Here is a 27,208-nt window from a genome sequence, read left to right as displayed (position 1 = left end):
ACATACGTGGGTGCTTTGATATTAGGGGCATAGATATTCAGGATTGAGATTTCTTCCTGATGAATTTTTCCTGTTATGAGTATAAAATGTCCCTCTCCATCTCTTTTGATTGATTTAAGTTTGACGTCAACTTTGTTAGAAATTAGTATGGCCACACCTGCTTGTTTCTTAGGTCCATTTGCTTGATAAGCCTTTTCCCAGCCCTTTACTCTGAGTAGGTGCCTGTCTTTGTGGTTGAGGTGTGTTTCTTGTAGACAGCAGAATGTTGGATCCTGTTTTCGTATCCAGTCTCTTAGCCTGTGCCTTTTTATAGGTGAGTTGAGTCCATTGACATTAAGTGATATTAATGACCAGTGGTTGTTAACTCCGGTCACTTTTTAAGTAGTAGGGTTTGTGTGTTTCCCTTCTTTGAGTTGCGCTGGTGAAGGGTCTCTAGATGTCTGAGTTATTGAGGTCTTTGTTGGACTCCTTGGTTAGTGATTTTCCTTCTATTATTTTCTGTAAGGCTGGATTTGTGGCTACGTATTGCTTAAATTTGTTTTTATCCTGGAAAATTTTCTTTTCTCCATTTATGGTGAACGAAAGCTTGGCTGGATATAGTAGTCTGGGCTTGCATCCATGGTCTCTTAGTTTTTGCAGTACATCTATCCAGGACCTTCTGGCTTTCATGGTTTCCATAGAGAAGTCAGGTGTAAGTCTGATAGGTTTACCTTTATAAGTAAGTTGGCCTTTTTCCTTTGCGGCTCTTAATATTCTTTCTTTATTCTGTATATTTTGTGTTTTGATTATTATATGGCGAGGGGATGTTTTTTTTGATCCAGCCTATTTGGGGTTCTGTATGCCTCTTGAACCTTCATAGGTACATCCTTCTTCAGGTTGGGAAAGTTTTCTTCTATAATTTTGTTAAGTATATTTTCTGGACCGTTGAGCTGCACTTCTTCTCCTTCTTCTACTCCAATTATTCTTAGGTTTGGTCTTTTTATTGTGTCCCATATTTCCTGAATGTTTTGTGATGAGAGTTTGTTGGACTTGCTGTTTTCTTTGATCAGTGCGTTTATTTTCTCTATGTTATCCTCAGACTCTGAGATTCTTTCTTCTATCTCTTGTATTCTGCTGGTTATGCTTGTTTCTGTAGTCTCTATTCGTTTACCTAGATTTTCCATGTCCAGCCGGCCCTCTGTTTGTGTTTTCTTCTTTGCCTCCATTTCATTTTTCAAATCATGAACTGTTTCCATTATCTGCTTGATTGTTTTTCCTTGCTTTCCTAGGGTGTCATACACTGATTTACTCAATTCCTCGAACATTCTGTTATACTTCTCATCCATTTCTATAAGGGCGTTTTTTATATGCTGTTTAAGGGTGTCAATCACTGTCATGAAGTCAAGTTTTTTCTCCTTCTTCATGATTAAGGTGTTCATGTCCTCCTGTTGTGAGGTCGCTGGCTTCTGGTGGTTTCGTGTTGTTCTTCAGATTGTTGGGTGAATTCTTGCATTGGCGTCTCCCCATCTCTTCCTTCCAATATTCTCCTATGGATCTTCTTTTACAGGATCAGGTCTTCTTGCCAACTGATGTACCTTCCAAGTGATGTCACTCCCCCGTGATGTTTCTCCTGGAGTCCAGTTCCAATCTCCTTGCTGCTTGGTTAGCTTGCAAACAAAGGCCCACCCTGCTTGCTGCAGGCAGGTTATGGAGACAAAGGAGCTACCACCTTCCCCTTTGCACTCACCTTCGGGTTCAGTCCCAGCGCCCAGGCAGGCTGAACAGGGAGGCACTCTGCTCCAAGAAGGGAGGGATGGAGGGAGACAGGGGGTAGGGGGATCTGGATGTAAGCTGGATGGGATAGGAAGAGAGAGGAGGTACCGGGCAGTGTAGCCCTGTAGGTTGATCAGGAAGTGTAGGCGGGCTGTTCCCGGGTGCCGCAGCACTCGCTCACCACAATGATGTCTCACTAGGTGCCCTGATGAAACTCCGTGCTGCTTGGTTCGCTCGCAGACAAAGGGCCCACCCTGCTTGCTGCAGGCAGGCTATGGGGACAAAGAAGCCCCCGAGCTCCCCTTTACCCTACGCTTGGGGTTAGGACCCAGCGCCCAAGCAGGCAGAGCAGGGAGGCTCTCTGCCACCAGGGAAGGGAGGGGGAAGAGAAACAGAGGGTGGGGGGATCTGGATGTAAGCTGGATGGGATAGGAAGAGAGAGGAGGTACCGGGCAGTGTAGCCCTGTAGGTTGATCAGGAAGTGTAGGCGGGCTGTTCCCGGGTGCCGCAGCACTCACTCACCACAATGATGTCTCACTAGGTGCCCTGATCGAAACTCCTTGCTGCTTGGTTCGCTCGCAGACAAAGGGCCCACCCTGCTTGCTGCAGGCGGGCTATGGGGACAAAGAAGCCCCCGAGCTCCCCTTTACCCTACGCTTGGGGTTAGGACCCAGCGCCCAAGCAGGCATAGCAGGGAGGCTCTCTCGACAGGTTATCTTAAACACAGCAGGGAGTCACAGGGAGACACAGCAGTGGTAAAGGAGAAGATGGCTGTCAAGGAAGCAGTGGAGACGGGACAAAAAGTTGTATGATCTCGGGGCGGTATGAAGCTAGAGGGAAAACCATGTTAAATGGAAAGATGTGACCGATATCAGCGTGAGGTATTGGGACTTAAGAGGATAAAGAGTAGATTAATCAGGAAGGGACATAAATGTATACTCAAAATCAGAGAAAATTAGGTTTCATTTGATAAATGGTTTAATTCGTACTGGCTGTAAGTCAAAGGATGTTTGATCTCCACTAGAGCATGTTGCTTAGTGAAAAGTGTCTCCACTCAGTTGCTCTTCTCCAGTAAGTTGGACATCAAGCTACCTACTTAGTTTTGCCAGAATTCTGTCTGCCACCTACTTTGTCATGCCTGGATTCGGTATGCCTTGAACTCTCATAGGTCTTATCCATGCCATCCAACCCTTGTCAGTTCATTTAAATAATTGCCCTGCCATATCTGGAAAACAGTGTTCCCTTTCATTGATCATGTTCTGTAGTACTTGGGCTATAAAACTCATGAACACACTCACCCACACACAGGATAAACATGTACATATGATGCCCACTAGTGTGTGACATGCACACATATGATGAATGCACCGAACTCCATAATATCAGTAAACTAGGGAATCCATGATGCTAGGTGGAGTCTGGCAAAGACCCCACACACCCATCAAACCGCAAAATACCAGTATGGTACTGATGTCTGACTCCCATCCTGTAAGGAACCTGCCATCCTGTAACTGGGCTATTTTTGGTTCCTTCATCTTCACAAACTTGGTTAAAATATTAGAGTTGTCAAACTGGGAGTTAGGGTCCAGCATGTAGATCAGCTGTCCCAGGTCAGGTGATTTGGCTACAATTTGGGTGAAAAATTGTACCAGGGAATTCTGGTACACCCTCTCCTCTTCTTCTCCCTGTCCTCATCATCACTCTTGTGGGTGGGCCTGGAGCACAAAGAAGGTAAAATGGAATAAGCCTCCTCCTTAGTGGAAAACCTTGTCAATCCTTAATTTGACCTGACTCTCTGAGGGAATGCAGCACATTTTTTCCTACTAGGTCTCCTCATTCATTGGTTCACTCATTTTTCCAAGGAATGATTGAATTCATCCATTCTTCCTTGTCTCTCTCTCTTCTTTTTTCCCTTCTTCCATTTCCAACTTGATTGTAGAAATTTGAGCAGCAGGGCTGCATCCCCATGGGGCCGCCTTGTAAGGTTATGCTCCGAAATAACAACACAAAACTATTCATTTCAACACTGCCTGCCCCATTATTTTCAGCCTCTTAACCCATGTCTAATAATGTATGTTGCAGCACGAGGTGTGCTTAGAAGGAAAGATTTAGCATGTCTGACCTGGTGGCTGGCTGTATCGCCATCTGCCTCAGAGTGCAGAGCTACCATTTCTGCCCATGGGAGAGGTGCATGGCATCTCTAAGCTCAATTCCTATTCCTCCCAGCATTCTCTTATGTTTATTCCACCCACCTATGTTCTAACCTTTCAGGCCAAACAGTTTCTTTGTTCAATTAACCAATGACCTATACTCCATCATTACTCCTATTTCTGTTTAAACAAGAACGGAATCTTTAACTTTAACATAGCAAAATTACATATAACAAAACAGTTATCAAGCAAGAATTACAGTTACAATATTTATATCTATTTTATCTTTTATCATAACAATGGAAAACTATAACTATCTATCTATTCTTCAACTCGATCAGAGACTCCAGAATAATAAAGTATTACCTAAGCAAACAAAAAGTAAGCCATTTTCAAACTCTAGAAATGACAGAGACATCTCGCTGCCTGGACAGTCACCCAAAGTTCCTCTGTACCGTTGGTGTTTCCATCCTCAGCCTACAGGCCCATAGTTTCCAGCAGACATTTCCATGAAGCAGGAAATTTCAAAGGCAGTCACTATCTGCTTGTCTTGAAGAATGTTTTGCTGACCCTTTCCTGAATCAGGAACACGAAAAGATCATCTCACCTTTAGGCAGGTTCAGTAGTCCTCTCTCTGAGTGTTTTCTGTGTACAGTTTATGCAACAATCCAGGCAAGAGCAGTTTCTTCCCCAAATGGCTATCAAAGTCCATAAGGATCCTCTTTGATGCCCATCTTCTTCCTGAAGTAGATATGTGCTGCCAAGAGTAGAGTGTCTCACTGTCATGAAAAACCCTAAGGTACTAAAACATTAAATAGCCTATTTTGTAGTCTAGAGAGATATGAATAATGCCTATCTAACTGAAATATATATATCTATGTAGCTAGAAAATCTTACTAACATGACTACAAACTTGACTATTATTAATGATTATCCATTAATAACCTATATACATTATATTTTTAAATGAACTACACAATCACAATACCTTAATTAAGATCAAAAATGCATATACATATAACAAAATTGACCTAAAATCTCTATCAGTAAAGCAAAATCTATACTAATGCAAATATTCATATCTATATCACATCCCACTTTAAATGTAAAAGAACGTTTATAAGCCATATTTGGGAACGTGGGTGCAGTTTTTTCTCTCCAAAATGCTTCCTGCTGAATGGTGGCATCATTATTGATTGATCTCAGTTGGCAGTTGAGCGATGCAATTTTTTAAAGGTGTTCACAGCAACCTTTAAGTGGGGCGTGGTCCATCCTACCATATTAGGATAGAGGCATCCACAGACTATCACCCTCTGTGAAAACAAAATAGAAACTCCTTTCCAAAGCATCATGTCCTTAGATCCAAATTTCAAAGTCAAGGCATTTTCAAAATATCTATGTTGGATTATTTCAGCAGCTTTTATAAAGAAACATCTTTTAGCAGCTATTGCTACTGCCTCAAAATTCAAATGATTCAAAAAGAGCATAATAGCATACAATATCAAAATTCGCTGTGAATTTTCCATCTTTGTGCGCTTCAATTTAACCTCTATTTTGTTTACTTTTCCTTTTTATTTTTTGCCTTTTGAGACAGGTTCTCTGTATCTTTGACCTGGAATAACTCTGTATACCTGTCTGTCCTTGAAGTCTCAGAGATCTGTCTCTCTCTGCCTTACAGGCATTGGGATTAAAGGTGTATGCTACTACACATTGAACTCACAAAGATCTGTTTGTCTCTGCCTTCAAGGCACTGGGATTAAAGGCGTGTGCTACCTCACCTTGAAGGTACAGAGGTCAATCTCCCTCTGCCTCCCATGTGTTGGGTTTACAGGTGTGTACTACCACACCCAACAACTCTCTTCCTTTTTTTAACTTTAAGAACTTCAAATTTTAGCCTGCACATATTTTTAACACACTGTAAATCATTTAAAAATTTTCTTTGTCTTTGAATCTCTCTTTACTCTATGTCTCTCTCTGTTTTTCTGACCACATGAGTCTTTCATTTACCAAGCAATCTCAGTAGGACTAAAGCCGTGGCTTTGCTGGCCAGATGTAGGCCATTCCTTAGCTTTCTGCCATTCCAACCTTGTGGCTGAGGTACCGAACAGAGCCGCATTCAGTGCCACAAGTCTACAGTGTTTCAAGGTCCTTGCCATCAAAGAGGCTGCAACAGACAACACTCAAGCCCTCTTTCTGTAGCTGGCCCTCCTTCCTCAAACAGTCAGAGTTTGTCCAGGCAGGATGGCCCAGAAAGCCGGCATTTTAAAACAACACAGTTTTTTTTCCTGCTACTGCTGAAAACATACAAGCATTCAGTTGGCTTTTATCAATACCATTAAATGTTTTGTGGCAGGACCTCTCAAGGGCTGCAGGGTTTTGCAGCTGAAGCTGAGTCAGCAAGCCTCTTTTAGATGAGAGCCCTTGCTTTCTTCTAGCAAGCAGAGCAGACCGAGAAATCCCTGCTACCAAGAAAACATGCTTTACTTTTTCCAAGTTTTCTCAGGCTTTCAGTGGATTCAGTTGTCCACAAGGCTGCAAGCCATTCTGTAGTTATTTGAGCAGCGAGGCTGTGTCCCCAGCACCACGGCCGCATGAAGGTTATGCCTGAAATAAATACACAAAAACTGTATTCTTTTAAACACTGCTGGCCCATTAGATTCAGCATTTTAACCCATTTCTAATAATCAGTGTAGTATAAAGAGGTGCACTTACCAGGAAAAATTCAGCATGCCTGACATGGTGGCTGGCTGCATCAACATCTGCCTCAGAGAGCAGAGTTATGGCATCTGTCGGGGAGAGGGGAGCATGGCTTCTCTGAGCTCACTACCTCTTTGTCCCGGCATTCTATTTTGTTTACTCCACCTACCTATTTTCTAACCTATCAGCTGAAGCGGATTCTTTCTTTAATTAATCAATAAACTTCTTCTGTCACTTTATCCTTTCAACAGCTTGCCCATATAAATCTCCCATGTGTCTTCTGTTGTATAATCTTTCATTTGTAAAGAACTTGCACTCTCAGGGGAGGATTTTTCTGACATCTCTGTGGATGGAGATCATATGAGGAAGATCAGATGAGCAACCATGACAACTCTAATGCTGTAGAGTTAGGTGGACCAGAGATTGATGGCTGACATTCCTGTGCTATGCATCAGATGCCCCTGAACTCTGGCCCTGTTGACAGACAGGCAGACATCAAGTTGGTCACACATACTTAACTCATTCAGGTTCACAGATACTGTAAATGGAGTTTTAATTTTTCTCCTAAACTAATAAAAAAACCAAGATTAGGAGAAGAGAAGAGCCTGAAGTAAGGCCCCAAATTGGGTCATTTTGCAAAGGAAAGGTTACCTGCCTCCATGAATGCTGTCTCCCTATCTTAGTCAAATCCATCCTTCCAGTGTCTAGCTAACAGCTAACCATAGGATTGAACCCAACTGCCTTTGATTTCTGAAATAAGTGCTGTCCTCTTTAGGTTTCATAACAGCACAGGAAGGTTTGTAAGACTGTCCCAGCAACAATTTAAAGCAATTCTAGGACACCAAAGATGCAGCAAATTTGGTTATTTGGTAATATAGATTGTTCTGAGGGGACAAAATAATGTAGCATTAAAAAAAACAGATTGGTGTACTCACGATGAATTTATGTGATATGGCACACACAGGCTTCTGGTTCTGAATACTTCATGCTCGGTGGGTTTTGGAGATTGTCGTGACCCTGAACCTAGCTGGAGGCTTTGGGGCCTTGAAAGGACAAGACTTAATATTTCAGGACATCCTTGTACTTGGTCCCCACTGTTTACTGATTTCCTTACAGAGAATGAGCAGCCATCTACTCCTGCTGCCATGCCTTCCCCACATGAACAGAGAGAAGACCCTATACATACAGGTCGCTTGTATCACATGTGAAGGCATAAGTCACAAACAAACTCCCACAGCAGTTTAGAATTGTGATTAATAGAATGATTAGTTCTTGAAAGGGGAAAAACTTAGAGATCACAATCCCTTAAAAAAGCCCTCTGCAGGATCAGAAAAGGAGCCTCGTAGCCGGACGGGAAGCTCAAGCAAGAGATCAAGCTGAAGGTAGAAGTTGCTTTTTAAAAGAGAGAGAGACCACAACTCAATGGGCTGGTATCTCAGTGGCTATTCAGGAAACATCACAGAGAAAGGATCTGCTTCATGCATGAGAGTCACCGATGATTTCCCTTTAAGAAAAAAACCCATCAAAACTCCCAATAACCTCATCAGCATTCAACAACATGTCTATGATTTCTTTGCCTTGCCTTTGATTGTGCAGTAAATGATGCTGATAGTTAATCTGTGCAATTAATGCAAATTTCCTTGTATCTGACTAGACAGAATTGACAGGTTATCTTAAACACAGCAGGGAGTCACTCTACGATGGAACTGGTTCATCATCACCTGTGTGACAGTGACATAATTAAGATCTTTCCTTTGTCTATAAATCTCATTATGTTAAACATGATATGTTGTCATACAGATTTCTTAGGGTTTTGTCCCAGTGGTGGTTTCCTTGGTATGCTTACATAATTTTTGCCAGATCCAATCAGTTTTGCCATGCACTCTCAGCTCCACGTCATTGTGTTTCCCTTATGTTCCAGTCCAGGCATTTTAGACCTCTTGTAACTGTTGTAAGAGTATCTCATGATCCACCTAAATGATTTAGGGTTTTATTTAGGCTGGGTTTTATCTTCCATCACTGAGTTCATTGACTTTCCTTGTGCGTAATTCCTGGGACACTGAGCCTAACTCCTGGGGGATTCCTCCAGTTATTTCTCCTTTCTTAGATAGTTTACACTCTCACTATTACTGTGAGAGTGTTTCTGAAGCAAATATTCTTCTCAAGATGAGAAGAAACTTCAATATTATAATCCATTTGTTATTGTGCTTTAAATACACACACACAAACACACACAAGTTAATGCACATACACTGATGATATCTCAATTTATGGGGCCATTCTGGGGATGTCACGATCGATATCTCTCGAGTGGTTCTCAGAAGGCCATAGGGTGACCCTCTCTAGGTACTTAAGCATGGAGGAGATGTTGATCGCACTGTGACATTTCCCTAGGAACTATGTGTGCCTTGTCCCATAGTCAGACTGATGACTGACTATCTTGAAAACCACCATGGAACTTTTGTTTGGCAAATGATGGAGATCAAGTCAGGGTCAAAATCAGAAAACTAGATGGAGCTTCCAAGCTCCAGTGGAAGAGCAGATGGATGGAGAAAAAGAGCAAGGATGTCCGGAATATAAGGGCTTGGTCCACACTATGAGACACTGTGCCTGAACTAAGGGGATTTCAACTAATCCAGTGACCTGGTAATGAAAGAACATGGGATCAAACTGGAAGCTCTGAATGTGGCTGACAATTGGGGCAGACGGAGAAGCCAAAGATAATGGCACTTGCAATTGTCTGCATATCATACACTGGCTTTTTGTGATCATATTTTTTGTGGATGCATACCTTGCTAAATCTGGATGGATGAAGGGTGGGCTTGGACTTCCCACAGCTCAAAGTACCCTGCCCTCTATTTGGACTGGTGTTTGAGTGGAGAGGTTTATTTGCGGAGCAAGAAGAATGTGGGAGGAGGAAGAGAAGTGGAAAGTTTGATAATTATTATTATGAAGTAATGGAAAAATCAATAGAAAATAACAAATGAGGACATTGGAGCTAGGAAAAAAAAACATTCATGTGAGTTGTTGACTCAGACCAAAAATTATTTACAGAAAAAAAAAACACATAAAGGGGTTGAGTTACTTGGAAAATATGACTCAAGTAATTAGATGAAGATTGGGGTTTTTATTTTGGGTCTTCATGGGGCTGTATGAGCAGCATTTTAAGACCTGTATGCTGGATATTTCTGGGGGTTAGTAGGGAAGAAACCTGGCTAGGAGGAGTTTTATGACATAAGTAGAGCCTTGATGATGTCACAAAGCTTTGGTTGGGGGTGGCAACTCTGTTCCACATGAAGCACTAGTCTTCTGTGAAGGTGTGCTTACTATCTTCACGGTGGCTGAGGAGGTCAGTTCAGGTCTTGGGCTCCACAACTGTTCCACCGAATTTCCAGAAGTTGGAATCTAGAGAGCCAAGATATTTTCTTTTGGTAAATATGTTTAGAAAGCAACTAGGACCTCTGTAGTCAAAGAAAGGTTTCTTTCAAATCTGCTCTGGGTCCAAAATTTATTTCGTTAACAGCTCCTATATTTGATAGCTGGGGGACGGTTAATGTCAGGTATTCTCCCCACTCTATCTTTGCTAAAAATGTCCAATTCCTCAGTCCACTTAAATGGCAAAGATCCTCTTTGTCCATATGTGTTTTAAAAGATAATTATTTCTAATAGGTGCTGTTGCACAGATTAATGTTTCTTTCTTTTGGCAGTTTGACTCACAGTACTCACTTCTCTAAAGAAGATACAGAATATCTTTATGTAATCAACCTGGATCTGGATCAGGAGACACAATAGAGAGAGCCAGTGGACTGGAGTGCCATGACCTTGGGCAGGTGGTTATAGATCAGCCAACTAACCAGTAGCTTGAGTGGTAAGGAGAGGAGTGGCTGTTCTTTGAATTCTTTGCCATCTGTTCAGATATTTCTTTCTCACTTTAGGTATAGGCATAGCTTCCTCTCTCATTGATATAGTAAGTCAGGAAGTAGGTTTCTCAGTAGAGGTCAATTGCATTTTGCAGCAGGAATATGTCTCTGATACACATATACTGAGCTGTAGAAAAGAGTTTGATAATTTTCCTATTAATTTCTTAAGAACATATTCCATTTAGGTATCCAAATCTATTCAGCCCTGCCATTTTCACCTGCTCCAAAGTTATTCCTAAAAACAGCCTTGACCTCACATGCTCACCTTCTTATCCTTGCAGGCACTTATGGTGGAGGAAACCACTTTGTGTCTGATTTAAACTGAAGAGTTCTTCCTATGCAGAGATTGGCAGCTATGAAGCCCAAGCACAGAAACAGAGCCAAGAGACAGTGGAACAGGAGTGCTGTGGCCTATCTCAGAAAGTCTCCCGCCATGATGAAGATGCCTCTTAGTATGAGTAGCATGCCACATCTCCAGAAGAAGAATGGGTCATCGCTCCAGAAGCAAAAATTTAGTAAGCCTTTTGAGGCCCTGGAGAATATTGTTGGCCGCAGAATTTTCATGGCTGGAAGGAAGCCAATGAACCAGTCACCCATTGGAAAGCCATCATTCTAGATCAACTGCCAACATATCCCTCTCTCTATTTGTTGAAATTATGATGGGATTGATTGTGTCTATGGCTTGGAGCTTCATAGTGATGAAAGGATTTTAAACCTGAAGATCCTGCCTAATAATGTGCCATTTCCTCAGGTGACAGACACTCATCTCTCAAACACCATAGTTGGCAGAGCAATGAAACATACATTCATGGGCACAAATGGCTCTAAGAATGACGGGAACGGGATGGTCCTAGAAGAGGTGCCAATCATGAAGACCTGGTTTTATATTACCTACAAGAAAGATCCGGTCTTGTACATTTACCACCTCCTGGATGACTACCTGGAGGCAACCTCCACATCATGCCAGGCTCTAAGGAAGAGTGGAGTGGCGTGGTCCCAGATGAGGTGCAGACCATAACGACCTGTTTCTACATTGTCAATGAGAATGATCCGGTCCTGTACCTTTACCACCATCATGATGATTCCATTGAAGGCAACCTCCACATCACGCCTGGATGTCCTCCAGTAGAGGTGACTTTGGAATTAGGCAGGGATTCCTTGCAGGGCAAAAGAGTGCAGTACAACAAAAAAGATGGAACCCAAGAGATAGGTAAAATTATTTGCCAAGTTCCCAACAAACCTTCTGTGTATTTCATCAAGTTTGATAATGACGTCCATATCTATGTCTATGATTTGGTGAAGATCTGTTAAAGTGAAATTCTCAAATTTTGAGGGGCAGACTTAATTCCCTCTTTGGGAATGTGTTTTTTCAGAGATACCTCAGGTCTTCTATGAATCCTGGTATCTTTTCCAATGGATTATTCTTTCTCAAAGAATAAAAATTTGTTAACATGTTGTGTTATTTGGTCAATGATGGATTGTGTTTGGTGGATGGGGCATCACAGAAATACATGCCTCAAAACAAAGCAGGATTTATGGTCTTTTCCCCTTGGAGAGTACAGGACTGGGGATGCGTGGTGTGGTAAAGGACAAGATGGCTGTCAAGGAAGCAGTGGAGAGGGGACAAAAAGTTGTATGATCTCGGGGCGGTATGAAGCTTGAGGGAAAACCATGTCAAATGGAAAGATGTGACCGATATCAGCGTGAGGTATTGGGACTTAAGAGAATAAAGAGTAGATTAATCAGGAAGGGACACAAATGTATACTCAAAATCAGAGAAAATTAGGTTTCATTTGATGAATGGTTTAATTCGTACTGGCTGTAAGTCAAAGGATGTTTGATCTCCACTAGAGCATGTTGCTTAGTGAAAAGTGTCTCCGCTCAGTTGCTCTTCTCCAGCAAGTTGGACATCAAGCTACCTACTTAGTTTTGCCAGAATTCTGTCTGCCACCTACTTTGTCATGCCTGGATTCGGTATGCCTTGAACTCTCATAGGTCTTATCCATGCCATCCAACCCTTGTCAGTTCATTTAAATAATTGCCCTGCCATATCTGGAAAACAGTGTTCCCTTTCATTGATCATGTTCTGTAGTACTTGGGCTATAAAACTCATGAACACACTCACCCACACACGGGATAAAAATGTACATATGATGCCCACTAGTGTGTGACATGCACACATATGATGAATGCACCGAACTCCATAATATCAGTAAAGTAGGGAATCCATGATGCTAGGTGGAGTCTGGCAAAGACCCCACACACCCATCAAACCGCCAAATACCAGTATGGTACTGATGTCTGACTCCCATCCTGTAAGGAACCTGCCATCCTGTAACTGGGCTATTTTTGGTTCCTTCATCTTCACAAACTTGGTTAAAATGTTAGTTGATAACTGGGAGTTAGGGTCCAGCATGTAGATCAGCTGTCCCAGGTCTGGTGATTTGGCTACAGTTTGGGTGAGAAATTGTACCAGGGAATTCTGGTACACCCTCTCCTCTTCTTTTCCCTGTCCTCATCATCAGTCTTGTAGGTGGGCCTGGAGCACAAAGAAGGTAAAATGGAATAAGCCTCCTCCTTAGTGGAAAACCTTGTCAATCCTTAATTTGACCTGACTCTCTGAGGGAATGCAACACATTTTTTTCCTACTAGGTCTCCTCATTCATTGGTTCACTCATTTTCCCAATGAATGATTGAATTCATCCATTCTCCCTTGTCTCTCTCTCCTCTTTCTTCCCTTCTTCCATTTCCCCCTTGATTGTAGAAATTTGAGCAGCAGGGCTGCATCCCCATGGGGCCGCCTTGTAAGGTTATGCTCCGTAATAACAACACAAAACTATTCATTTCAACACTGCCTGCCCCATTATTTTCAGCCTCTTAACCCATGTCTAATAATGTATGTTGCAGCACGAGGTGCGCTTAGAAGGAAAGATTTAGCATTTCTGACCTGGTGGCTGGCTGTATCGCCATCTGCCTCAGAGTGCAGAGCTACCATTTCTGCCCATGGGAGAGGTGCATGGTATCTCTAAGCTCAATTCCTATTCCTCCCAGCATTCTCTTATGTTTATTCCACCCACCTATGTTCTAACCTTTCAGGCCAAACAGTTTCTTTATTTAATTAACCAATGACCTATACTCCATCATTACTCCTATTTCTGTTTAAACAAGAACGGAATCTTTAACTTTAACATAGCAAAATTACATATAACAAAACAGTTATCAAGCAAGAATTACAGTTACAATATTTATATCTATTTTATCTTTTATCATAACAATGGAAAACTATAACTATCAACTCCATCAGAGACTCCAGAATAATACAGTATTACCTAAGCAAACAAAAGTAAGCCATTTTCAAACTCTAGAAATGACAGAGACATTTCGCTGCCTGGACAGTTACCCAAAGTTCCTCTGTACCGTTGGTGTTTCCATCCTCAGCCTACAGGCCCATAGTTTCCAGCAGACATTTCCATGAAGCAGGAAATTTCAAAGGCAGTCACTATCTGCTTGTCTTGAAGAATGTTTTGCTGACCCTTTCCTGAATCAGGAACACGAAAAGATCATCTCACCTTTAGGCAAGTTCAGTAGTCCTCTCTCTGAGTGTTTTCTGTGTACAGTTTATGCAACAATCCAGGCAAGAGCAGTTTCTTCCCCAAATGGCTATCAAACTCCATAAGTATCCTCTGTGATGCCCATCTTCTTCCTGAAGTAGGTATGTGCTGCCAAGAGTAGAGTGTCTCACTGTCATGAAAAACCCTAAGGTACTAAAACATTAAATACCCTATTTTGTAGTCTAGAGAGATTGAATAATGCCTATCTAACTGAAACATATATATCTATGTAGCTAGAAAATCTAACTAACATGACTACAAACTTGACTATTATTAATGATTATCCATTAATAACCTATATACATTATTTTTTTTTTTTTTTGGTTTTTCGAGACAGGGTTTCTCTGTGGCTTTGGAGCCTGTCCTGGAACCAGCTCTTGTAGACCAGGCTGGTCTCGACTCACAGAGATCCGCCTGCCTCTGCCTCCCGAGTGCTGGGATTAAAGGCGTGCGCCACCATCGCCTGGCTATACAGTATATTTTTAAATGAACTACACAATCACAATACCTTAATGAAGATCAAAAATGCATATACATATAACAAAATTGACCTAAAATCTCTATCAGTAAAGCAAAATCTATACTAATGCAAATATTCATATCTATATCACATCCCACTTTATATGTAAAAGAACGTTTATAAGCCATATTTGGGAACGTGGGTGCAGTTTTTTCTCTCCAAAATGCTTCCTGCTGAATGGTGGCATCATTATTGATTGATCTCAGTTGGCAGTTGAGCGAAGCAATTTTTTAAAGGTGTTCACAGCAATTTTTAAGTAGGGCGTGGTCCATCCTACCATATTAGGATAGAGGCATCCACAGACTATCACCCTCTGTGAAAACAAAATAGAAACTCCTTTCCAAAGCATCATGTCCTTAGATCCAAATTTCAAAGTCAAGGCATTTTCAAAATATCTATGTTGGATTATTTCAGCAGCTTTTATAAAGAAACATCTTTTAGCAGCTATTGCTACTGCCTCAAAATTCAAATGATTCAAAAAGAGCATAATAGCATACAATATCAAAATTCGCTGTGAATTTTCCATCTTTGTGCGCTTCAATTTAACCTCTATTTTGTTTATTTTTTCCTTTTTATTTTTTGCCTTTTGAGACAGGTTCTCTGTATCTTTGACCTGGAATAACTCTGTATACCTGTCTGTCCTTGAAGTCTCAGAGATCTGCCTCTCTCTGCCTTTCAGGCATTGGGATTAAAGGTGTATGCTACTACACATTGAACTCACAAAGATCTGTTTGTCTCTGCCTTCAAGGCACTGGGATTAAAGGCGTGTGCTACCTCACCTTGAAGGTACAGAAGTCAATCTCCCTCTGACTCCGATGTGTTGGGTTTACAGGTGTGTACTACCACACCCAACGACTCCCTTCCTTTTTTTAACTTTAAGAACTTCAAATTTTAGCCTGCACATATTTTTAACACACTGTAAATCATTTAAAAATTTTCTTTGTCTTTGAATCTCTCTTTACTCTATGTCTCTCTCTGTTTTTCTGACCACATGAGTCTTTCATTTACCAAGCAATCTCAGTAGGACTAAAGCCGTGGCTTTGCTGGCCAGATGTAGCCCATTCCTTAGCTTTCTGCCATTCCAACCTTGTGGCTGAGGTACCGAACAGAGCCGCATTCAGTGCCACAAGTCTACAGTGTTTCAAGGTCCTTGCCATCAAAAAGGCTACAACAGACAACACTCAAGCCCTCTTTCTGTAGCGGGCCCTCCTTCCTCAAACAGTCAGAGTTTGCCCAGGCAGGATGGCCCAGAAAGCCGGCATTTTAAAACAACACAGTTTTTTTTCCTGCTACTGCTGAAAACATGCAAGCATTCAGTTGGCTTTTATCAACACCATTTAAATGTTTTGTGGCAGGACCTCTTAAGGGCTGCAGGGTTTTGCAGCTGAAGCTGAATCAGCAAGCCTCTTTTAGATGAGAGCCCTTGCTTTCTTCTCGCAAGCAGAGCAGACCGAGAAATCGCTGCTACCAAGAAAACATGCTTTACTCTTTCCCAAGGTTTCTCAGGCTTTCAGTGGATTCAGTTGTCCACAAGGCTGCAAGCCATTCTGTAGTTATTTGAGCAGCTAGGCTGTGTCCCCAGCACCACGGCCGCATGAAGGTTATGCCTGAAATAAATACACAAAAACTGTATTCTTTTAAACACTGCTGGCCCATTAGATTCAGCATTTTAACCCATTTCTAATAATCAGTGTAGTATAACGAGGTGCACTTACCAGGAAATATTCAGCATGTCTGACATGGTGGCTGGCTGCATTGACATCTGCCTCAGAGAGCAGAGCTATGGCATCTGCCGGGGAGAGGGGAGCATGGCTTCTCTGAGCTCACTACCTCTTCCTCCCGGCATTCTATTTTGTTTACTCCACCTACTAATGTTCTAACCTATCAGCCGAAGCGGATTCTTTCTTTAATTAATCAATAAACTTCTTCTGTCACTTTATCCTTTCAACAGCTTGCCCATATAAATCTCCCATGTTTCTTCTGTTGTATAATCTTTCATTTGTAAAGAACTTGCACTCTCAGGGGAGGATTTTTCTGACATCTCTGTGGATGGAGATCATATGAGGAAGATCAGATGAGCAACCATGACAACTCTAATGCTGTAGAGTTAGGTGGACCAGAGATTGATGGCTGACATTCCTGTGCTATGCATCAGATGCCCCTGAACTCTGGCCCTGTTGACAGACAGGCAGACATCAAGTTGGTCACACATACTTAACTCATTCGGGTTCACAGATACTGTAAATGGAGTTTTAATTCTTCTCCTAAACTAATAAAAAAACCAAGATTAGGAGAAGAGAAGAGCCTGAAGTAAGGCCTCAAAATGGGTCATTTTGCAAAGGAAAGGTTACCTGCCTCCATGTATGCTGTCTCCCTTTCTTAGTCAAATCCATCCTTCCAGTGTCTAGCTAACAGCTAACCATAGGATTGAACCCAACTGCCTTTGATTTCTGAAATAAGTGCTGTCCCCTTAAGGTCTCCTAACAGCACATGAAGGTTTGTAAGACTGTCCCAGCAACAATTTAAAGCAATTCTAGGACACCAAAGATGCAGCAAATTTGGTTAATTGGTAATATAGATCGTTCTGATGGTACAAAATAATTTAGCATTAAAAAAAAACAGATTGGTGTACTCACGATTAATATATGTGATATGGCACACACAGGCTTCTGGTTCTGAATACTTCATGCTCGGTGGGTTTTGGAGATTGTCGTGACCCTGAACCTAGCTGGAGGCTTTGGGGCCTTGAAAGGACAAGACTTAATATTTCAGGACATCCTTGTACTTGGTGCCCACTGTTTACTGATTTCCTTACAGAGAATGAGCAGCCATCTACTCCTGCTGCCATGCCTTCCCCACATGAACAGAGAGAAGACCCTATACACACAGGTCGCTTGTATCACATGTGAAGGCATAAGTCACAAACAAACTCCCACAGCAGTTTAGAATTGTGATTAATAGAATGATTAGTTCTTGAAAGGGGAAAAACTTAGAGATCACAGTCCCTTACAAAAGCCCGCTGCAGGATCAGAAAAGGAGCCTAGTAGCCGGAAGGGAAGCTCAAGCAAGAGATCAAGCTGAAGGTAGAAGTTGCTTTTTAAAAGAGAGAGAGACCACAACTCAATGGGCTGGTATCTCAGTGGCTATTCAGGAAACATCACAGAGAAAGGATCTGCTTCATGTATGAGAGTCACCGATGATTTCCCTTTCTGAAAAAAAAACCATCAAAACTCCCAATAACATCATCAGCATTCAACAACATGTCTATGATTTCTTTGCCTTGCCTTTGATTGTGCAGTAAATGATGCTGATAGTTAATCTGTGCAATTAATGCAAATTTCCTTGTAACTGACTAGACAGAATTGACAGGTTATCTTAAACACAGCAGGGAGTCACTCTACGATGGAACTGGTTCATCATCACCTGTGTGACAGTGACATAATTAAGATCTTTCCTTTGTCTATAAATCTCATTATGTTCAACATGATATGTTGTCATACAGATTTCTTAGGGTTTTGTCCCACTGGTGGTTTCCTTGGTATGCTTACATAATTTTTGCCAGATCCAATCAGTTTTGCCATGCACTCTCAGCTCCACGTCATTGTGTTCCCCTTATGTTCCAGTCCAGGCATTTTAGACCTCTTGTAACTGTTGTAAGAGTATCTCATGATCCACCTAAATGATTTAGGGTTTTATTTAGGCTGGGTTTTATCTTCCACCACTGAGTTCATTGACTTTCCTTGGGCGTAATTCCTGGGACACTGAGCCTAACTCCTGGGGGATTCCTCCAGTTATTTCTCCTTGCTGAGACAGTTTACACTCTCACTATTACTGTGAGAGTGTTTCTGTAGCAAATATTCTTCTCAAGATGAGAAGAAACTTCAATATTACTATCCATTTGTTATTGTGATTTAAATACACACACACAAACACACACAAGTTAATGCACATACACTGATGATATCTCAATTTATGGGGCCATTCTGGGGATGTCAAGATCGATATCTCTCGAGTGGTTCTCAGAAGGCCATAGGGTGACCCTCTCTAGGTACTTAAGCAGGGAGGAGACGTTGACCGCACTGTGACATGTCCCTAGGAACTATGTGTGCCTTGTCCCATAGTCAGACTGATGACTGACTATCTTGAAAAGCACCATGGAACTTTTGTTTGGCAAATGGTGGAGATCAAGTCAGGGTCAAAATCAGAGAACTAGATGGAGCTTCCAAGCTCCAGTGGAAGAGCAGATGGATGGAGAAAAAGAGCAAGGATGTCAGGAATATAAGTGCTTGGTCCACACTATGAGACACTGTGCCTGAACTAAGGGGATTTCAACTAATCCAGTGACCTGGGAATGAAAGAACATGCGATCAAACTGGAAGCTCTGAATGTGGCTGACAATTGTGGCACACGGAGAAGCCAAAGATAATGGCACTTGCAATTGTCTGCATATCATACACTGGCTTTTTGTGATCATATTTTTTGTGGATGCATACCTTGCTAAATCTGGATGGATGAAGGGTGGGCTTGGACTTCCCACAGCTCAAAGTACCCTGCCCTCTATTTGGACTGGTGTTTGAGTGGAGAGGTTTATTTGCGGAGCAAGAAGAATGTGGGAGGAGGAAGAGAAGTGGAAAGTTTGATAATTATTATTATGAAGTAATGGAAAAATCAATAGAAAATAACCAATGAGGACATTGGAGCTAGGGAAAAAAAACATTCATGTGAGTTGTTGACTCAGACCAAAATTATTTTACAGAAAAAAAAAACACTTAAAGGGGTTGAGTTACTTGGAAAATATGACTCAAGTAATTGGGAAGAAGATTGGGGTTTTTATTTTGGGTCTTCATGGGGCTGTATGAGCAGCATTTTAGGACCTGTATGCTGGATATTTCTGGGGGTTAGTAGGGAAGAAACCTGGCTAGGAGGAGTTTTATGACATAAGTAGAGCCTTGATGATGTCACAAAGCTTTGGTTGGGGGTGGCAACTCTGTTCCACATTAAGCACTGGTCTTCTGTGAAGGTGGGCTTACTATCTTCACGATGGCTGAGGAGGTCAGTTCAGCTCTTGGGCTCCACAACTGTTCAACCGAATTTCCAGAAGTTGGAATCTAGAGAACTAAGATATTTTCTTTTGGTAAATATGTTTAGGAAGCAACTAGGACATCTGTAGTCAAAGAAAGGTTTCTTTCAAATCTGCTCTGGGTCCAAAATTTATGTCGTTAACAGCTCCTATATTTGATAGCTGGGGACGGTTAATGTCGGGTATTCTCCCCACTCTATCTTTGCTAAAAATGTCCAATTTCTCAGTCTACTTAAATGGCAAAGATCCTCTTTGTCCATATGTGTTTTAAAAGATAACTATTTCTAATAGGTGCTGGTGCACAGATTAATGTTTCTTTCTTTTGGCAGTTTGACTCACAGTACTCACTTCTCGAATGAAGATACAGAATATCTTTATGTAATCAATCTGGATCTGGATCAGGAGACACAATAGAGAGAGCCAGTGGACTGGAGTGCCATGACCTTGGGCAGGTGGTTATAGATCAGCCAACTAACCAGTAGCTTGAGTGGTAAGGAGAGGAGTGGCTGTTCTTTGAATTCTTTGCCATCTGTTCAGATATTTCTTTCTCACTTTAGGTATAGGCATAGCTTCCTCTCTCATTGATGTAGTAAGTCAGGAAGTAGGTTTCTCAGTAGAGGTCAATTGCATTTTGCAGCAGGAATATGTCTCTGATACACATGTACTGAGCTGTAGACAAGAGTTTGATAATTTTCCTATTAATTTCTTAAGAACATATTACATTTAAGTATGCAAATCTATTCAGCCCTGCCTTTTTCACCTACTCCAAAGTTATTCCTAAAAAGAGCCTTGACCTCACATCCTCACCTTCTTATCCTTGCAGGCACTTATGGTGGAGGAAACCACTTTGTGTCTGATTTAAACTGAAGAGTTCTTCCTATGCAGAGATTGGCAGCTATGAAGCCCAAGCACAGAAACAGAGCCAAGAGACAGTGGAACAGGAGTGCTGTGGCCTATCTCAGAAAGTCTCCCGCCATGATGAAGATGCCTCTTAGTATGAGTTGCATGCCACATCTCCAGAAGAAGAATGGGCCATTGCTCCAGAAGCAAAAACTTAGTAAGCCTTTTGAGGGCCTGGAGAATATTGTTGGCCGCAGAATTTCTCATGGCTGGAAGGAAGCCAATGAACCAGTCACCCATTGGAAAGCCATCATTCTAGATCAACTGCCAACATATCCCTCTCTCTATTTGTTGAAATATGATGGGATTGATTGTGTCTATGGCTTGGAGCTTCATAGTGTTGAAAGGATTTTAAACCTGAAGATCCTGCCTAATAATGTGCCATTTCCTCAGGTGACAGACACTCATCTCTCAAACACCATAGTCGGCAGAGCAGTGAAACATACATTCATGGGCACAAATGGCTCTAAGAATGACTGGAACGGGATGGTCCTAGAAGAGGTGCCAATCATGAATACCTGGTTTTATATTACCTACAAGAAAGATCTGGTCTTGTACATTTACCACCTCCTGGATGACTACCTGGAAGGCAACCTCCACATCATGCCAGGCTCTAAGGAAGAGTGGAGTGGCGTGGTCCCAGATGAGGTGCAGACCATAACGACCTGTTTCTACATTGTCAACGAGAATGATCTGGTCCTGTACCTTTACCAAAATCATGATGATTCCATTGAAGGCAACCTCCACATCACGCCTGGATGTCCTCCAGTAGAGGTGACTTTGGAATTAGGCAGGGATTCCTTGCAGGGCAAAAGAGTGCAGTACAACAAAAAAGATGGAACCCAAGAGATAGGTAAAATTATTTGCCAAGTTCCCAACAAACCTTCTGTGTATTTCATCAAGTTTGATAATGACTTCCATATCTATGTCTAAGATTTTGTAAAGATCTGTTAAAGTGAAATTCTCAAATTTTGAGGGGCAGACTTAATTCTCTCTTTGGGAATGTGTTTTTTTCAGAGATACCTCAGGTCTTCTATGAATCCTGGTATCTTTTCCAATGGATTATTCTTTCTCAAAGAATAAAAATTTGTTAACATGTTGTGTTATTTGGTCAATGATGGATTGTGTTTGGTGGATGGGGCATCACAGAAATACATGCCTCAAAACAAAGCATGATTTATGGTCTTTTCCCCTTGGAGAGTAAAGGACTGGGGATGTGTGGTGTGGTAAAGGACAAGATGGCTGTCAAGGAAGCAGTGGAGTGGGGACAAAAAGTTGTTGTATGAACTCGGGGCGGTATGAAGCTTGAGGGAAAACCATGTCAAATGGAAAGATGTGACCGATATCAGCGTGAGGTTGGGACTTAAGAGGATAAAGAGTAGATTAATCAGGAAGGGACACAAATGTATACTCAAAATCAGAGAAAATTAGGTTTCATTTGATGAATGGTTTAATTCGTACTGGCTGTAAGTCAAAGGATGTTTGATCTCCACTAGAGCATGTTGCTTAGTGAAAAGTGTCTCCGCTCAGTTGCTCTTCTCCAGTAAGTTGGACATCAAGCTACCTACTTAGTTTTGCCAGAATTCTGTCTGCCACCTACTTTGTCATGCCTGGATTCGGTATGCCTTGAACTCTCATAGGTCTTATCCATGCCATCCAACCCTTGTCAGTTCATTTAAATAATTGCCCTGCCATATCTGGAAAACAGTGTTCCCTTTCATTGATCATGTTCTGTAGTACTTGGGCTATAAAACTCATGAACACACTCACCCACACACAGGATAAACATGTACATATGATGCCCACTAGTGTGTGACATGCACACATATGATGAATGCACCGAACTCCATAATATCAGTAAAGTAGGGAATCCATGATGCTAGGTGGAGTCTGGCAAAGACCCCACACACCCATCAAACCGCCAAATACCAGTATGGTACTGATGTCTGACTCCCATCCTGTAAGGAACCTGCCATCCTGTAACTGGGCTATTTTTGGTTCCTTCATCTTCACAAACTTGGTTAAAATGTTAGAGTTGTCAAACTGGGAGTTAGGGTCCAGCATGTAGATCAGCTGTCCCAGGTCAGGTGATTTGGCTACAATTTGGGTGAGAAATTGTACCAGGGAATTCTGGTACACCCTCTCCTCTTGTTCTCCCTGTCCTCATCATCACTCTTGTGGGTGGGCCTGGAGCACAAAGAAGGTAAAATGGAATAAGCCTCCTCCTTAGTGGAAAACCTTGTCAATCCTTAATTTGACCTGACTCTCTGAGGGAATGCAGCACATTGTTTCCTACTAGGTCTCCTCATTCATTGGTTCACTCATTTTTCCAATGAATGATTGAATTCGTCCATTCTTCCTTGTCTCTCTCTCTTCTTTCTTCCCTTCTTCCATGTCCCCCTTGATTGTAGAAATTTGAGCAGCAGGGCTGCATCCCCATGGGATCGCCTTGTAAGGTTATGCTCCGAAATAACAACACAAAAGTATTCATTTCAACACTGCCTGCCCCATTATTTTCAGCCTCTTAACCCATGTCTAATAATGTATGTTGCAGCACGAGGTGCGCTAAGAAGGAAAGATTTAGCATGTCTGACCTGGTGGCTGGCTGTATCGCCAACTTCCTCAGAGTGCAGAGCTACCATTTCTGCCCATGGGAGAGGTGCATGGCATCTCTAAGCTCAATTCCTATTCCTCCCAGCATTCTCTTATGTTTATTCCACCCACCTATGTTCTAACCTTTCAGGCCAAACAGTTTCTTTGTTCAATTAACCAATGACCTATACTCCATCATTACTCCTATTTCTGTTTAAACAAGAACGGAATCTTTAACTTTAACATAGCAAAATTACATATAACAAAACAGTTATCAAGCAAGAATTACAGTTACAATATTTATATCTATTTTATCTTTTATCATAACAATGGAAAACTATAACTATCAACTCCATCAGAGACTCCAGAATAATACAGTATTACCTAAGCAAACAAAAAGTAAGCCATTTTCAAACTCTAGAAATGACAGAGACATCTCCCTGCCTGGACAGTCACCCAAAGTTCCTCTGTACCGTTGGTGTTTCCATCCTCAGCCTACAGGCCCATAGTTTCCAGCAGACATTTCCATGAAGCAGGAAATTTCAAAGGCAGTCACTATCTGCTTGTCTGGAAGAATGTTTTGCTGACCCTTTCCTGAATCAGGAACACGAAAAGATCATCTCACCTTTAGGCAAGTTCAGTAGTCCTCTCTCTGAGTGTTTTCTGTGTACAGTTTATGCAACAATCCAGGCAAGAGCAGTTTCTTCCCCAAATGGCTATCAAACTCCATAAGGATCCTCTTTGATGCTCATCTTCTTCCTGAAGTAGACATGTGCTGCCAAGAGTAGAGTGTCTCATTGTCATGAAAAACCCTAAGGTGTTAAAACATTAAATAGCCTATTTTGTATTTTAGAGAGATATTAATAATGCCTATCTAACTGAAATATATATATCTATGTAGCTAGAAAATCTAACTAACATGACTACAAACTTGACTATTATTAATGATTATCCATTAATAACCTATATACATTATATTTTTAAATGAACTACACAATCACAATACCTTAATGAAGATCAAAAATGCATATACATATAACAAAATTGACCTAAAATCTCTACCAGTAAAGCAAAATCTATACTAATGCAAATATTCATATCTATATCACATCCCACTTTAAATGTAAAAGAACGTTTATAAGCCATATTTGGGAACGTGGGTGCAGTTTTTTCTCTCCAAAATGCTTCCTGCTGAATGGTGGCATCATTATTGATTTATCTCAGTTGGCAGTTGAGCGAAGCAATTTTTTAAAGGTGTTCACAGCAACCTTTAAGTAGGGCGTGGTCCATCCTACCATATTAGGATAGAGGCATCCACAGACTATCACCCTCTGTGAAAACAAAATAGAAACTCCTTTCCAAAGCATCATGTCCTTAGATCCAAATTTCAAAGTCAAGGCATGTTCAAAATATCTATGTTGGATTATTTCAGCAGCTTTTATAAAGAAACATCTTTTAGCAGCTATTGCTACTGCCTCAAAATTCAAATGATTCAAAAAGAGCATAATAGCATACAATATCAAAATTCGCTGTGAATTTTCCATCTTTGTGTGATTCAATTTAACCTCTATTTTGTGTACTTTTCCTTTTTATTTTTTGCCTTTTGAGACAGGTTCTCTATATCTTTGACCTGGAATAACTCTGTATACCTGTCTGTCCTTGAAGTCTCAGAGATCTGCCTCTCTCTGCCTTTCAGGCATTGGCACTAAAGGTGTATGCTACTACACATTGAACTCACAAAGATCTGTTTGTCTCTGCCTTCAAGGCACTGGGATTAGAGGCATGTGCTACCTCACCTTGAAGGTACAGAGGTCTATCTCCCTCTGCCTCCCATGTGTTTGGTTTACAGGTGTGTACTACCACACCCAACAACTCTCTTCCTTTTTTTAACTTTAAGAACTTCAAATTTTAGCCTGCACATATTTTTAACACACTGTAAATCATTTAAAAATTTTCTTTGTCTTTGAATCTCTCTTTACTCTATTTCTCTCTCTGTTTTTCTGACCACATGAGTCTTTCATTTACCAAGCAATCTCAGTAAGACTAAAGCCGTGGCTTTCCTGGCCAGATGTAGCCCATTCCTTAGCTTTCTGCCATTCCAACCTTGTGGCTGAGGTACCGAACAGAGCCGCATTCAGTGCCACAAGTCTACAGTGTTTCAAGGTCCTTGCCATCAAAGAGGCTGCAACAGACAACACTCAAGCCCTCTTTCTGTAGCTGGCCCTCCTTCCTCAAACAGTCAGAGTTTGCCCAGGCAGGATGGCCCAGAAAGCCGGCATTTTAAAACAACACAGTTTTTTTGCTGCTACTGCTGAAAACATACAAGCATTCAGTTGGCTTTTATCAACACCATTTAAATGTTTTGTGGCAAGACCTCTTAAGGGCTGCAGGGTTTTGCAGCTGAAGCTGAGTCAGCAAGCCTCTTTTAGATGAGAGCCCTTGCTTTCTTCTAGCAAGCAGAGAAGACCAATAAATCGCTGCTGCCAAGAAAACATGCTTTACTCTTTCCCAAGCTTTCTCAGGGTTTCAGTGGATTCAGTTGTCCACAAGGCTGCAAGCCATTCTGTAGTTATTTGAGCAGTGAGGCTGTGTCCCTATCACCACGGCCGCATGAAGGTTATGCCTGAAATAAATACACAAAACTGTATTCTTTTAAACACTGCTGGCCCATTAGATTCAGCATTTTAACTTATTTCTAATAATCAGTGTAGTATAAAGAGGTGCACTTAGCAGGAAAAATTCAGCATGTCTGACATGGTGGCTGGCTGCATCGACATCTGCCTCAGAGAGCAGAGCTATGGCATCTGCCGGGGAGAGGGGAGCATGGCTTCTCTGAGCTCACTACCTCTTCCTCCTGGCATTCTATTTTGTTTACTCCACCTACCTATATTCTAACCTATCAGCTGAAGCGGATTCTTTCTTTAATTAATCAATAAACTTCTTCTGTCACTTTATCCTTTCAACAGCTTGCCCATATAAATCTCCCATGTTTCTTCTGTTGTATAATCTTTCATTTGTAAAGAACTTGCACTCTCAGGGGAGGATTTTTCTGACATCTTTGTGGATGGAGATCATATGAGGAAGATCAGATGAGCAACCATGACAACTCTAATGCTGTAGAGTTAGGTGGACCAGAGATTGATGGCTGACATTCCGGTGCTATGCATCAGATGCCCCTGAACTCTGGCCCTGTTGACAGACAGGCAGACATCAAGTTGGTCACACATACTTAACTCATTCGGGTTCACAGATACTGTAAATGGAGTTTTAATTCTTCTCCTAAACTAATAAAAAAACCTAGATTAGGAGAAGAGAAGAGCCTGAAGTAAGGCCTCAAAATGGGTCATTTTGCAAAGGAAAGGTTACCTGCCTCCATGTATGCTGTCTCCCTTTCTTAGTCAAATCCATCCTTCCAGTGTTTAGCTAACAGCTAACCATAGGATTGAACCCAACTGCCTTTGATTTCTGAAATAAGTGCTGTCCCCTTAAGGTCTCATAACAGCACAGGAAGGTTTGTAAGACTGTCCCAGCAACAATTTAAAGCAATTCTAGGACACCAAAGATGCAGCAAATTTGGTTAATTGGTAATATAGATCGTTCTGATGGGACAAAATAATTTAGAATTAAAAAAAAAAACAGATTGGTGTACTCACTATGAAATTATGTGATATGGCACACACAGGCTTCTGGTTCTGAATACTTCATGCTCGGTGGGTTTTGGAGATTGTTGTGACCCTGAACCTAGCTGGAGGCTTTGGGGCCTTGAAAGGACAAGACTTAATATTTCAGGACATCCTTGTACTTGGTGCCCACTGTTTACTGATTTCCTTACAGAGAATGAGCAGCCATCTACTCCTGCTGCCATGCCTTCCCCACATGAACAGAGAGAAGACCCTATACACACAGGTCGCTTGTATCACATATGAAAGCATAAGTCACAAACAAACTCCCACAGCAGTTTAGAATTGTGATTAATAGAATGATTA

This window comes from Microtus pennsylvanicus, chromosome Y, assembly GCF_037038515.1.
Source record: "Microtus pennsylvanicus isolate mMicPen1 chromosome Y, mMicPen1.hap1, whole genome shotgun sequence".
Lineage (NCBI taxonomy): Eukaryota > Metazoa > Chordata > Mammalia > Rodentia > Cricetidae > Microtus > Microtus pennsylvanicus.
This window is presented reverse-complemented; position numbering follows the sequence as displayed.